This window comes from Lepisma saccharinum, chromosome 15 (assembly GCF_977018435.1).
Source record: "Lepisma saccharinum chromosome 15, izLepSacc3.1, whole genome shotgun sequence".
Taxonomy (NCBI): domain Eukaryota; kingdom Metazoa; phylum Arthropoda; class Insecta; order Zygentoma; family Lepismatidae; genus Lepisma; species Lepisma saccharinum.
The window spans coordinates 17,254,494-17,269,574 of NC_139243.1; the positions used below are offsets into that span (position 1 = coordinate 17,254,494).

At 37.6% G+C, this 15,081-nt stretch overlaps 1 protein-coding gene across 1 annotated transcript in view; it reads right to left on the minus strand.

The window, feature by feature from the left end:
- LOC145999619 (uncharacterized) overlaps positions 1 to 7,584 on the minus strand; it is an 87,197-nt gene extending 79,613 nt beyond the window's left edge. Inside the window, exon 1 of the mRNA XM_083136704.1 lies at positions 7,358 to 7,584. The gene's annotated coding sequence lies outside the window, so the exon portion shown is untranslated. The remainder of the gene's footprint in view (positions 1 to 7,357) is intronic.
- Positions 7,585 to 15,081: the final 7,497 nt, after the last annotated feature.

A 15,081-nucleotide genomic window follows, 5' to 3' on the forward strand; every position in this document is an offset into this window, starting at 1 on the left:
GAAGAACAAAGTTGCTGCGTTCCTTGCCGTCAATGTCACGGTATGTGACACTTTGCTTGCAGCCCTTCTCCTGGTGGCTTTCGTGGGTGAATGTTTTACAAGGAGAGTCTGTTGTGTGTAATGGGCCACAATAGCTTTCGCAGTAGTCACCCCAAGTGTTAATCCATTCTCCCGACACTCTTTCACAATGTGTATGTATGAAAACTTAGCATGGAAAAGGGCCATTACATAACCCTCCCAATACCGGTTGATTTTAACATTCACTACCAACACTCAAGCACCTACAAGGTCAGACACAACACTGCTCCTGCCAGCAAACCCATAGTTCCAGCATGATACGCCAGGTGGCAGCACCGAATCGACAATGGTCAGATATAAAGCGAACAGCCTCTGTATAACAGACATTTACCAAAAACGGTTTGTATGTACACAAAATAGCAGAAATAACTATCAGCACCTAACCTAACTACGTAAAATTATAGCTGCTGTTGTGGAAAGTCATTTTGGGTGCTATCTTTACTTGCGCAAAGTCTTCGGGCTGTTCTGCTACATGGTAAAGTAACACGCTAAGATAACAGACGTACTTTACTTTAAAAAAAACACATTTCCGAGAGCTAAAATGAACTGAAAACATTCATGAACAACAAAATGTTCATAAACCATGCATTATATTTCACATTCTCCAGGGGGTACAGAGGGTCAAGGGTACTCAAGACACACAACCATGAAATTTTGGATAAACCCGGTGCATTGACACGAGGTGAAATTGCATTACACGGTAACACTTCGATCTAGTGAAAACTGATTTCTTTATTTTTACACAAGAAACTACTTACTAAAATCAGTTTCTATAGCATTATCAAAGTTCGTCAATGTATTTTCTTTCATCGTGTCATCTCTTTTAGCGCGAATTCATATTTTGGTAAAATTTCAGTAACCACCAAATGTCTCTAATTCCCTTATTTTCTTATTTTTCACATTGACACTTACGTAATCTGCATTCCTAAGGATTCTTGAAGGTGGCATTTCGTTTTTTTCCACGCAAATAATCTCAATTTTAGACATATCGAGTATTTTTTTTATGTTTGCTTTCGCTTGCGTTATACGCAATAGCAAAGAAATCTTGACTAAAGTTGTCGATGATCAGTGGTTATGCAGTGTTGCAACCTCCTACATAAAAAAATACCTAGTTTCGTGTTAATGATTTTGTATTTCTTTCCAGATTCGAAAACCTCACGAACCATGCACAGATAGCCCCATGAACCATTCATAAATAGCCCCCTGAACCATTCACGCATAGCCCCACAAACCATTCATAAATAGCCCCACGAACCATTTCCAGTAAGGTTAGGTTAGGTAGGGTCACATATAGGTTACAATACTTAAAAATTGGTATCGAAAAAATACTTAGCCCACAAACCATTCTCACATAGCCCCACGAACCACTGATACATAGCCCCACAAACCATTTGCGGAAACGTACCTTCTTCAGTTACAAAAACACGTGTTTGGAAACACTGACTGGGATTAAGTCATCACACATAGGCTACATCCACCTGGAAATAAATGGATGCAAGAGCTTTCGTGCATCAGTCACACATTTATATCGAAAAATAGATGATTTACCGGCAAAATTCAATGAACCATGCGAGAAAACACTTCCCCGAACTCCCACAATTATAAATAAACTGCATTCGGTAAGTAATTTTGGTAACATTATAGTATAAGGGAAACGAATTTCTTCAAATTTACAGGAGAAAGTACTTACGGAAATCATTTTCTGTAGCATTGTGGAAGTTCGTGAATCTAGTTTTGATCCATTTTAATGCGAAAACATATCTTTTTCTGCGAAAATCTCTGTCCGACATGCTGTTTCTGCTGCCGCCATTTGCTATCTGGGTAACAATTAACTATATCGGAGACGGAATACTTCAAATTTACAGGAGAAAGTACTTACGGAAATCACTTTCTCTAGCATTGTGGAAGCTCGTGAATCTAGTTTTGATCCATTTTAATGCAAAAACATGTTTCTCTGCGAAAATCTCCGTCCGACACGATGTTTCTGCTGCCGCCATTTGCTTTCTGGGTAACACTTTACTATACCGGAGACGGATTTCTTCAAATTTACAGGAGAAAGTACTTATGCAAATCATTTTCTGTAGCATTGTTGATGTTCGGGAATGTAGTTTTGATCCATTTTAATGCAAATGCTTGTGGTTTTCTACAAAAATTATTTCAGATGCGTTATTGCTGTTGCCGCCATTTGCTTTCTGCACGAGAGCACAATATGCGATATTGCTGCTGCTACAAGCCAATGTTGTCGTATATGCTAAATTGAACGAAAGGAGTGCTAATGGAACCTAACCTAACAGGACTAAAATTACCTAGTAGGCATACCTTGTCCCTGTGATGGTTCGTGAGGCTATCGTGAATTTTTTTGGCTAACATCAATGGTTTTGGGGGCTACCCGTGGATGGTTTGTGGGAAATAAGGAACAACAGTAAGTACTTGTTAATGTAAGAAATAGACATTATTTTCGTTAGAAATTCATTATTTCACCTTAGGAAATGTTCCGCAATGCAGAATAGTACGTTAGCAATATAAAAAAGTGCGAAATATATGATTTATAGGTGTTTCCCTTATACTATAATAGTACCGTAATTTCTCCTGTAAAATTGAAGAAATACGTTTTGCGGGTACGAAAATTTTTTAAAAAAAGAATTTTTGACTGTTTGCCTAACCTAACCTTGCCGTGAATGGTTTTTGGGGCTATGCGTAAATGGTGTTTGGGGCTATGCATGAATGGTTTGTGGGGCTATCCGTTATTGGTTTTCGGGACTATCTGCTATTATTTTCGTGAGAAAAGCATAATTCCACCCTAAAGAATGTTCCGCAATGCAGAATACGTAATTAGGAATGTTAAAAAAGACAAAATAAATTAGTTAAAGGTGTTTTCACGAGATCGAAATGGTACCAATTACACATAAAGTAGATTCTATTGAAGAGACTATAAGGTACTAATTCTCTTACACTATTTCTAATCTGTGGGAACAAATACGCAGCCTGACACAATTCTATGCCTGCGAGATAAACATGAAACAAAACAATAACTGAAGCACAAAAATCTATTGCCAGACCAAATTAGAAAAGTCTTCTCCTCCGGATATGAGGACACACGCGTGAAGATGTTGTGTGGGTCTTCCCCTTCACATAAGTCTTGCTACCTTGTGGTCTGCAGGGCGATTCACGAAAATGACTACAATATCGAGTCCTCACCGATGTAGTAGTTTTTAGAAGTAAAAGATGTAGTAAAGTGCGATTCACGAAACTGTCTACTAAGAATCCACTATATCTTTAATTGTCTACAGAACACGGCTACAAGGAAAGTGGTAAACGGTTAGGTTAGGCAAACATAGTTAAAATTTGGTGTTGTGGTAGTATCAGGAATATATATAAGGTAAACGTCCCTAAGTTCGACAGGTTAAGGAAAATGTTTGCAGTTAATTGCTTGTAGTGGCTTTCGTATTTCATAAATGCGAGTAATTATTTTTTTGCCTTAACGTTTAAAGATTCTACTTTCACCCAAAAAGTATTTTGCATTCCAACAGTTATGTTACATAATTATTAAAAAATCAAAAAGTGAATCCTACAATATGTCCCTAAGTTCGACACCCTGTCCTTAATTTCGACAGTTTGTGTACCAAAATTCGACACCCCCTTATATCTCAACATCAGACACTAAATATGCAGATGTTAATAATACCAATAACTGCTCATGTCCTTCTATTGGCATTTCATTGTATTCAACTAAATTTACAGATTTATCAGGGCATGAACTGAACAAAAAAAGATTTGTTGTTAACCCCCCTCTTTTATGCTCCACAAAATTTTCAAATATTAACATGAATTACTTACCATGCCAAAGGCTAGGTACATCAAAGCAAATAAAACACTGAAAATGTTGATTGCGTTTATATTACAACTTTGAAACATAGTTTTACAGGGTGATTCCCAATGGTGTATCAAAAACAAAAAAAAACATTTTGAGGACTAACTGTAACATTTACTTAGCCAAGCCTAGATGCTAAGGAACAATTGCTGTTGGTATCTGGGATATTGGTAACATTATATATAACACTAATAATTAATTAACATAAACTTTAAACAAATGCAAAACAACTTTCTGTCTGAAGTTAGGTGTGAGTCCTCAAAATCAAAGACCTAACTCTTAGACATGTACTCTTTTCTTGAAAACATATCTGACCCTTTCCCCGATCATTACCAAATCTGGCAACTCAACACGACCAATAATTTGAGGGTCTGACATGAATGAAACATTACTTTCATTGGTGACAAATTCCTTCTTGGCCACATCAACACTCTTAAGTCCAATCACTTTCATTACATCTTCCAGCATCTCCTGAACAACACAGACGTAATTAAATTTTGATGCATTTCTTTTCCCCCCTAAAAATTCCACAAAAATGAAATGCCCTTCTTTTACATCACTTTCATCGACAATCTCTAATGTCATTTCATCTGACTCCTCCTCTTGCCAGTGAGATTCACTTTTTTCAAAGACAGTGCACTTTCATCTGAAGATTCTGAGTCACTCACATCAACCCATTTCTTTCCCTTTTTGCCTAAACTCTTTGTCTTCTAGTTCTGTGTAGCAAGTTTCTTCAGCTCTCTAGCTCTTTTGCTTCATCTACTTGATGCTTTTTCTCCTCCTTTGTTAGCAGTGGTAGCGTCATTGCCTTGTAATCAAGGGGTCCCGGGTTCGATCCCCAATGCAGGCACATAATGGTTTGGATCCCACTTTAAGATGAAGGTCCAGTCCTGATTAGCCTTACTGTGCATAAAGTGAACTTAAAACTCAAAATGAATCCTCCTCCTTTGTAAAGTATTTGATCATTTAAGGAGATGTAATCACAGCAGGCAGTCTTTCTCTTTGCTTTCTTGGAAGTTTTTGAACTTGGCCAAATGAAACTAAAGTAAGGAACAAATTAAGCTGAGTTTAATGTAAATTAATTATCAAGCGGCTCAAGTGTACAACCTTTGTTCCTCGATGTTTCTGCATTGTAAGTGGCTAGAACTTAACGAAAATTGTTCGTTTTTGTACCAGAAATGCAAAAACAATCACTTAAAGTGAAAATGACGTGTAGAATTTGAGATTTCCAGAGCTTTTGGAAATTTGGAACATTTACCACCCCAACCCAAAATATTCTGTCCCACACACTCCTACATTTTTCACAAAATCGTAGAACAAGGAAAATCGTGTACTGTATGAGGCCAAATTTTAGTTCTGTGTAATATTTATCATTAATGAGGCAAATTTTGCAACATTTTCGCAGAATTGTTAAGAACATTAAAAAATCGTACACAAGATAAAATTTTCATCATTCAGCTATTTAATTTGCATGGAGTTTTAGTTGTTTATCACATTAAGCCAATATAAACACTTAATTATAACATGACATTTTTTGGTATTATTATTGCAATTTTGTATAGTTCAGGTCCCTCACAGTTAGTGACGAAAGGAAGAACGAGTGATTTCATGAAAATAGCAATGACACTAGAGAGAAAAAGTATGCAAAAAGCCCAGAAATGACGTTTCAGGGAATGTCCCAAAATTCGACATGCACGGCACCAAACGTCAACACCCCCCTGTCGGATTAATGTTCCAATTGCCGTAGGGCAATGAAACTGGTATTTTCATGAATGGTAAACAAAATGCCTTTCAATGCACATCAAAACCCAACATTGTGTATTTTCGAATAAATTTCGACACTTGTCGAAATTTGGTGCACCATCCATTTTTGTGCTCATATGTTCGACACCCCCCTTATTTTGTTACATGAACAACCTTTGTCTGCCGCAACAGACTAGGAAGCTCAGAAAACAGCTCTAAAACAATAATAAAGCATTGAAATTTGTTTTGAAACAACACAAAACTGGTAAAAACCTTACATAGAAAATTTACCTTCTTACGAAATAAACTAAAAATGAATTGATTTTTCACAGTTAGCAAATAGTGCCGTCATAATTTCTCCCGCACAGCTGCTATGTCTCATCTGGTTCAACCGCCCTTTTCACGACGTGGGGTAAACCTGTACACTGTCCCATGATACATGCACGATTTTCTGCATTGCATAGTTTCCTTATTTTTTACGATTTTTCAAACACCCTGTCGAACTTAGGCACATTGTCGAAATTAGGGACGTTTACCTTATTAGGTTGTGAAACAAAAAAAATCGTGAAAATCGACAGTTTCCATTCCGAAAACTAACGCCTTATTTTCGCTTAATTTGCAATTTCTAGATGTTCTACACCTTCAGGAAGGTAACAGTTTCATACATCGGAGACACATTTCTTCAATTTTACACATAAACTACTTACAGAAATGAGTTTCTCCAAGGTTTACAACCTTCGTCGATATATATTCTTCCTAAAACTTCATTGTACAATGCAGCAGAACAATAAATAATCACTTTTCATGTAATAATATTGCGCATTTTGTGAAAATCTACATCATCATGCCATTGTTTCCAAGATGTACCTGCAAATGGCTCTAGCGTCGGAAGTCACGCAATCTCGCTAGTGGAATCAGGGTTTCCAAACGCACGACTTTTTTCGAGAAACACGCGGTTTTTTGTCGAGAAAGGAAAATGGTTTTTCGATGAATTTAGGTCTGAAATGAGTGCTAACGAAACCTAACCTAACCTCGTGTGAATGGTTTGTGGGGCTACCCGTGGATGGTTTTTGGGGCGGCCCGTCGATGGTTTTAGGGGCTAACGTCAATGGTTTGTGGGGCTACCCCTGGATGGTTTTTGGGGCTAACGAGCAATGGTTCATCAAAATGTATTTTACAACTTTCATGCACAATAGAGATGGAAAAATTGATATTCAAAAACAAAAGAAGCGTTATCATTCGCAAAGCAAGCGATATCGCACTGTGACGTGCTTTCCGTAGCATTAAGGAAAATGGTTTATTTTAGCAGAAAAAGTGTTTGTTTTCGTGCAAAAAGCATAATGGCACCTTCCACTATGTTCCGCAATACATAATTGGTAAGTACTTACCACGAGAAAGACAAAATATCCGATTTAAATGTGTCTCCGATGTATGAAACTGTTAATGTCCGAAGGATAGTAAATATTTACCCCAACAAATGGCTGCTCGCGAACAAAGAATCGTATTGGAGAATGCGGGAAGGAAAATTAGTTCTACAGAATACATGCAGTAAGTTAGCACTTACACTCTGAAGAATGTGTTAACAAACATGATTAGAAATCGAACCACGTAAAAAATGCCTGTGCACTATGATTAATGTAACAAGTAAAAAGTATGTATACTTACGATAAGGGATGAACAATGTAACATCTTTCCTTGAATATCTCTTGTCCTTCCTCTAGGCACATGTTAAGTTTCAAACTAGACTTCGTCAAACGAAGACTGCACAGATTATGATAATCCTCTCCGATTTGTGTGTGCCGATGCAACTCCATCATTTTATAAAATTCCAGCAACCAACATACCAAGGTTAGGTTGTTATGGTTTGTAACAGTTGACAGTCACAGATTATACAGCTGACAACCGTCGTCTTCGTCTTCTTTGTATGATCACAGATAAACGTATTATAGTACGCTTACGTTTATCTGTGGTACGGCTCAAACGCAAACCAGCACCTACAAGCAATTTCCAGCCAAGGGTCCTCGTTGTGAGGAATAGGGCAATGCACAGAACTGTTGATCCTAAAAGCCAGTATATTGACCTGCAGTCACACTAAACTCTGATCTTGTCTTGTTGTTGAGCTAAACTTGTCCTTTCGATCTGAGGTCAAGGTTAAGCCGCGAATTTTCTCCCGATCAGTAGTGTTTCTCATGAAAACGAGCGACCTAGTGATGGGTTCAAGCCGTTCATTTGTGTGAGTTGACTCATGAGCGCTCGCTCACTCAGAAGAGTCGTCAAGCTTTTTTTTCTCGAAACACATGCCTGAAGGGGGGGTAGGAGGTATTGAAGCAGATGATTGTATTTAAATAAACGAACACAACGGAACGTATCAGCCTCTGTCCTTCAAGATTAATAAATTGTATTGCATTTTTGTGTATGTGTGTGTGCGTGTAGCCCGACTAGATAGCCAAGATTCTGAAGTAATCGACATTTGATCTTGCCACAGAATTTCCCGGGTTCTAGTCCCGGTCTGGGCAAGGATACTCTTTACGAGTGTCCCTTCATCTATATCATCACGCATCATCCTCATCGTCGCGATTACTTAAAATTTGAAGAAAAGCGGCATAAAAAAAATACAAATACGAGTCTCTGTGTGTGTGTGTGGATATACATATATGTGTAAACAGTAAACACACACACACAAACAAAATTTATTGCACATACTTGTTTTCATTACTCTGCCTCATGAGTGAGATTTTCTATATTTGTATCTTGTTTCAGTTTGCATTTCATGCTGCGGATAATGCAAATTATGCAGTACGATAGCATGCACAGAAATGCTATATAATTAATTATATCAACCTTTTATTAGTAATAACGTGCATTTACATATTCTTCCTTTTTTGCATTCGATCACTGGTTTTTATATCGCAACCAATGTGAGAAAGCGAGTCAACAAAATGCACTCCAGATCTGCGCTGCGACCAGTGATGTGCGTCTACGCGTAAACAACGATAGTCTACATTCTACACGTAGACAATTTTATACACGTAGATAACGTAATCTATGTAAACAACATGGTGAAAGGTGATAACTCAGCAAAGGGCGCTGTGGAATTAAAAGAAAATTATACTGCGTATCAGTTGCTGATGTGTGAGGAGAACTTTTCATACTCTTTCTTCCAAATTCGAACAATTTCTCACCTAGGAAGAAACCTAATATAGGAAATATTCTAGTGTTTTTGGGGGGGGGAAAGACCACTCTTGCCTCACAACTGCCATCTGTTGTTGTTTTTTGCATACTATTTATCTTCTTGCATAGTTCATGATAGAAGAGAAGAGAAATTTTGTTGTAAAAAGGATTCTTTTCCGTTCGTTAGGAACTAATATAGTTTGAAAATGTCACTTTCCTTACATGAAAGACTTGAAAATTAATTTTAATGCAATTTAGATTGTCTACGTAGTCTATGTAAACTACAACCCAATGTAATCTACGCGTAGATTACGTGTAGACAACGCATATAGACGTAAACTTATAGTCTACGGCACATCACTGGCTGCGACACATGCTTGCCGACCAGGGTTGGCATGTTTAAAACACTTTGTTTTAAACGTTTAAAACACTTTGTTTTAAACGTTTAAAACACAGGGCTTCGTTTTTTTACAATTGTTTTAAACGTTTAAAACAATGTGTTTTAAACATGTTTTTTTAGAAGTGTTTAAAACACATTTTGGTACTTGATATTTCATAGTCTGTGTTAATTTTTTTGTTTGGCAAACCTGTATTTTCATTGAATCTGTGTCAATTAAACCATTCTTTACCTGTTTCACTTATCGCACAACACTTGAGCAACTTTATGTTCTGACGTCACAGGAGAAGGCTTCTTAATTTTAGGCTAAGTGCCTACGTTGTGTGCGTTCCGAAAGTCATAACGAAACGAACGAAAGTAACTGGGCTTTACAGAGGGACGCTCTAGACGAAAGCGCAGGCGCAGCGTTTTGTTTATAAAAATTTTCCGCATGGCGTCCAGCGGAAGGCATTTCCTTCTGACAGAAATAAACTCTACTGCGGATACTGTTACTCATCTCAATCACATTGTAAGAACAGTTGAGGCACACTCACCTTGTGCATGTTGCTTCATATCACTCTCTGTTAAAATTATAATACAATTCCCGAACTAGTGCATCATGCACCCGCGGTGTCTGCAGGCAGCAGACGATTCTCACTGAACAAACCAGCTTCCTGGCCCGTACGTTTGGTGAATCTCGTTCTTGCACGAGACGCACGGAATGCGACTTTTGGGACAGCATAATGAACCTCACGAAACGCACGGATGCACTTATGGAACGGCCAGTTGCCATAACTCGTTTAACGCGTTAAACTCGTGCGACTTTCGGAACTGGCACGTTGTTAGGTTAGGCTAGGGTTACCAGATCGCTAACCTTATAAGGGAATTGTAGGACATGCTGTCCCAAAATGTAGGACACAAAATATTTTCAATAAATAATACATATGACTATAGAACATGTTAGAAAGCAGGGTTGACATGTTTAAAACAAAAGTGTTTAAAACACTTTGTTTTAAACGTTTAAAACACACGGCTTTGTTTTTTTTACAAATCTTTAAACGTTTAAAACAATGTGTTTTAAACATGTTTTTTTTACAAGTGTTTAAAACACATTTTGGTGGTAGATATTTTATAGTCTGTGATAATTTTTTTGTTTGGCAACCCTGTTTTTCATTGAATCTGTGTCAATTAATCCTTGCTTTACAGTCACACTTGAGCAACCTTATGTTCTGACGTCACGGGAGAAAGCTTTTTAATTTTAGGCTAAATGCCTATGTTGTTAGGTAAGGCAGGCTAGCTATGTATGCACAAGGTAGCAAAATTGTTGTGTGACAAGAAAGACCTGTGCTTTACCGTAGAAATTGAAACCTCTCAGTTCCTTGTTTCGTATTGTCCTGTAAGTTTGAGACTGGTGGAAGCTGGAAATGGAATCTAATATCTAAATACAAAATGCGTGATTTTGATCATGACGTGATTTTTTTTTTCTTTTGCGATACTATTCATTGGTCTGTATTACTGAATGAAGCGCAGATGCTTACTTTTGGTAACATAATTTTATACTTTGAAAGATAAATTCATCTGGAGAATCATTTATGACACTGCAGGTTGTTTTCTGCTATATAAACTGCTCAGGCAGCAGGAGATATTTCACCGTGATTTTTTCAGGACGAGGATAGTAATTCTATAATATTTAGTTTCTTGAAATTTAGATGAATATAAATCCTAAGCTACTTAAGTAGTGGCGGAAAAAGGGAGGCTATTACCCACAACTTTTGTCCCTGCAGTCACGGGCGCCGACTTGTCAAAATTATTGCGGGGCTCTGATCACTGAAATAAATTAATGAATGACTCACTCTCTCCATTTTTTAAGTTTTGGCCTCAGTGTTCGGAATCTCATAAAAGCTAGGGGTGTGCGGGATCCCGAAAAGTTACGAACGGGATCGGGAAAAAAATTTTCCGTTCCGAACCGGACTTCGGGAAATGATTTCTCGAATTTTCGGGATCCCGTGCAGTCGGGAAATACCAAATTGTCATTTGAAAATGTCGTTATTTCTCGACGTTTTCTGCATTGTCAATTTCTGGAACTTACCGTAAATTGTTACTTTTTAATCCAGAAATTACTTAAAGTGAAAATGACGTATGATTCGAGATTTTCAGAGCTTCGGGAAATTTTGAACATTTCCTGACTCAATATTGAAATTGAAAATTTTTCCCGTCCCGATCCCGTCCCGCACACCCCTAATAAAAGCCCATGAATTCCTCAAAAATATCATTTTTTTATTCACAGTTCGAATGCAGAATATTAATTGTCCACGGATGGATATGTCACAAGTTTCGTCAACCATAATAGCAAAATATTCCCGACTTTTATTATCTGCTACCATGGAGCGCGAAACAGATCTCCCTAATATATCAATGATCTCGTTCTGAATGTCATGCCATGCGAGAGCCATTTGTAGCCCGAACGTCCCATCCACTACCCTAGTTCATGCACATCGTCTTTTAAAACTTTTTTTTTAGTAAAACTTTTAACAATACTCATAATTACATACGTAGTATATACTAGTAATAAATCATGCGTTTTGCTGTCTCTGGTCATAGCCTCCCCAAAGTTGATGGTTTAGCGGTTTCAGTCCCCCAAAGTTGATGGTCTAGAAAATTTTAAATGTGTATTAAAAGTTAAGTTCATGTGGCACAATTCAGAGTAAGCTTTACAAGAGAAGCAAAATAATACATTAGATCCTCTTAGGCAAAATTAACCATATTGTTAATATTGGGGGGCTCGAGCCCCCCCCCCCCCCCAAGCCCATTGGAGTCGGCGCCTATGCCTGCAGTAGAGGTGTGCGGGATCCCGAAAAATTGGGACCGGGATCGGGAAAGAAAATTTCCGTACCGATCCCGACTTCCGGACTTTTTGGGATCCCAAGCAGTCTGGAAATTCCGAATGGTCATTTTAAAACGTCGTCAATTCTAGACGTTCTCTGCATTGTGGTTTTGTACCAGAAGTGCAAAAACAAGCACTTCAGATGGAAATTACGGGTAGAATTCCAGATTTCAAGAGCTTTGGGAAATTTCGAACACATCCCGTCCCGAAAATTTTCCGACTTTTTCGGGAAATTGCGAATTTTCCCCGTCCCGAATGTCGGGATTTAAAGAATTTCCCGTCCCGACCCAAAAAATTCTGACCCGCACACCCCTACCCTGCAGTATGATAAACCTTATCTCCAAAGGTAAATAAACTGTCCTTGTCGCCAATGTACTCATAAAAATGAGTATTTTTTCTCTTTAACGACTTTAACTATAATTTACTGGGAAAAGGTTGAATTTGTTAAAACATGTTTAAAACATGTTTTTTTAACTCATGTTTAAAACTATGTTTAAAACAAAAAAAAACATGTTTTAAACAAAAAAAACAGTTTGTTTTGTTCTTTTTAAAAAAAACACAAATTTTGCCAACCCTGTTAGAAAGTAATTGAAAAATGACACTTTTCAGTTTTAAAAAATGAATTCTTAAAAGCAAATTTTCAAAACTTGCAATCACAATGCACCTCTTACTACAAGATTTAAATAATACTTCTCAGAGGAGCCAATTTTTCTCAAAATTTCAGGTTTAGTTAAAATCATGGTCAAAATATATTTAGGTTAGAGTGGACAGTCAAACTCTTGAAATTATAGAGACCAGTACCAAACATTTTACAGACTTTATGAAAGAAAGCATTTCTCTTCTGAGTCTGTTGTGCTGATGGTAATGAAAGCACACTCTCAACATTTGCACTATGACCTGTAATAGCAAACAAATATTCATCCAATTACCGTAATTTGAAATGGTTCCAAAAGTTTCATCTTGGATAGTTTTTAGTTCAATAACAGGGTGTCTACCAAAATAACACATCCAGAATTCTTGACATTTTCTGGACTTTTCTAGGCTTTTCCCGTTTTTCTTAACATTTATTTTTTCGACCCCTACTTAGGTAAAGTTGGAAATTCGTAATTAAGAAAATAAATATTTATTTAATGAAACCCCCTAGATGAAAACTGAAGCTGTAACTCATCTGCTTTATCTATTAATGCATCCTGGACTGGTTTTGGCAGACTAGCGATGCTTTGGCATCTGGATTGATTGATTGAGTTGGTGTTGTAAGTCCACTTTGTGCACAGTAAGGCTAATCGGGACTGGACCTACAGTTTCAAGTGGGATCCGAACCATTATGATTCTCCACCGGGTATTGAACCCGGGACCCTTTGGCGTCTGAACTCATCCAGTATATTCTTATATGGGTTTGTGTCTGTTGTCCCTATATGTTTGTGACTGTCCCTTCGTCCATCTTATCTTAACACCGTTCATCCTCATCTTCGCGATTAACCAAAGGGGTAGAAAAAGTGAAATAAAATAAACTAAATCAGTCATTGTGATAAAATTCTTGACCACAAGAATAATTTATTGCCTTTTTATTGATTTCTTCACTTTTTCTTGACTTCCATTACTCTCTTGACTGGCAGGCACCCTGAATAACTTTGTTCTCTATACCCCTGCTTTACGATCAAAATATTGAATAAGAATGGGAAGCACCTTATTTCATCAGTATAAACCCAAAGACAAGAAATTCCGCTTAGGCATTGAATAGTAACATCATCAGAAAGTGGTCCGAAAACTTCGTTCATTAATTGCTTCCATTTTATCGTTTGTTTTCTAGCAGGACAAACTTTTATTTTCTTTTTGGGCAATGCCTGAATCAAAATAAATTTCACTAATGAGTTTGGAAGCGCAGTCCATAGACTTGTAACTTGCATGTTTTTTTTTGTTATGTATTTCCCTAATTTAATTAATATTATATGATGCTCAAAATGTAGGACATTTATGATATTTTTCAAATTCCTCCCGGACACCGGACATAAGGCTACAATGTAGGACATGTCCGGGAAAAACCGGAAGTCTGGTAACCCTAGGTTAGGCAGGCTAGCTATGTATGCACAAGGTAGCAAAACTGTTGCGCGACAAGAAAGACCCGTGCTTTACTGTAGAATTCGAAACTACTCAGTTCTTTGTTTCGTACCGTCCTATAAATTTGAGACTGGTGGAAACTGGAAACTAATATCTGAATACACAATGCGTGATTTTGATCATGACGTGAATTATTTTCTCTTTGGATACGATTCATTGGTTTGTATAACTGAATGAAGCGCAGATGCTTACTTTTGGTAACATAATTTTGTACTTGGAAAGATAAATTGATCCCGAGAATCTATTATCACACTGCAGGTTGTTTTCTGCTATCTAAACTGTTTAGGCAGAGGGAAATATTTCACTCTGATTTTTCCAGGACGAGGATAGTAATTCTATAATATTTAGTTTCTTGAAATTTAGATGAATATGAATCCTAACCTACTTCAGCAGTGGCAAAAATAGGGGGGGCTATTACCCCGAACTTTTGTCCCTGCAGTAGAGGTGTGCGGGATCTCGAAAAGTCGGGATCGGGAAAGAAAATGACTTCCCGATTTTTCGGGATCCCAAGCAGTCGGGGAAATGCCGAATGGTCACTTTAAAAAGTCGTCAATTCTCGATGTTTTCTGGATTGTAAATGTCTGGAACTTATCGGAAATTGTTAGTATTTGTACCAGAAGTGCAAAAACAAGCACTTAAGATGGAAATTACGTGTAGAATTCGAGATTTCAAGAGCGTTGGGAAATTTCGAACATATCCCGTTCCGAGAATTTCCCGACTTTGTCGTGAAATTGAGAATTTTCCCCGTCCCGAATGTCGGGATTTAAAGAATTTCCCGCCCCGACCCAAAAATTTCTGCCCCGCAGTATGGTAAACCTTATCTCCAAAGGGTAATAAACT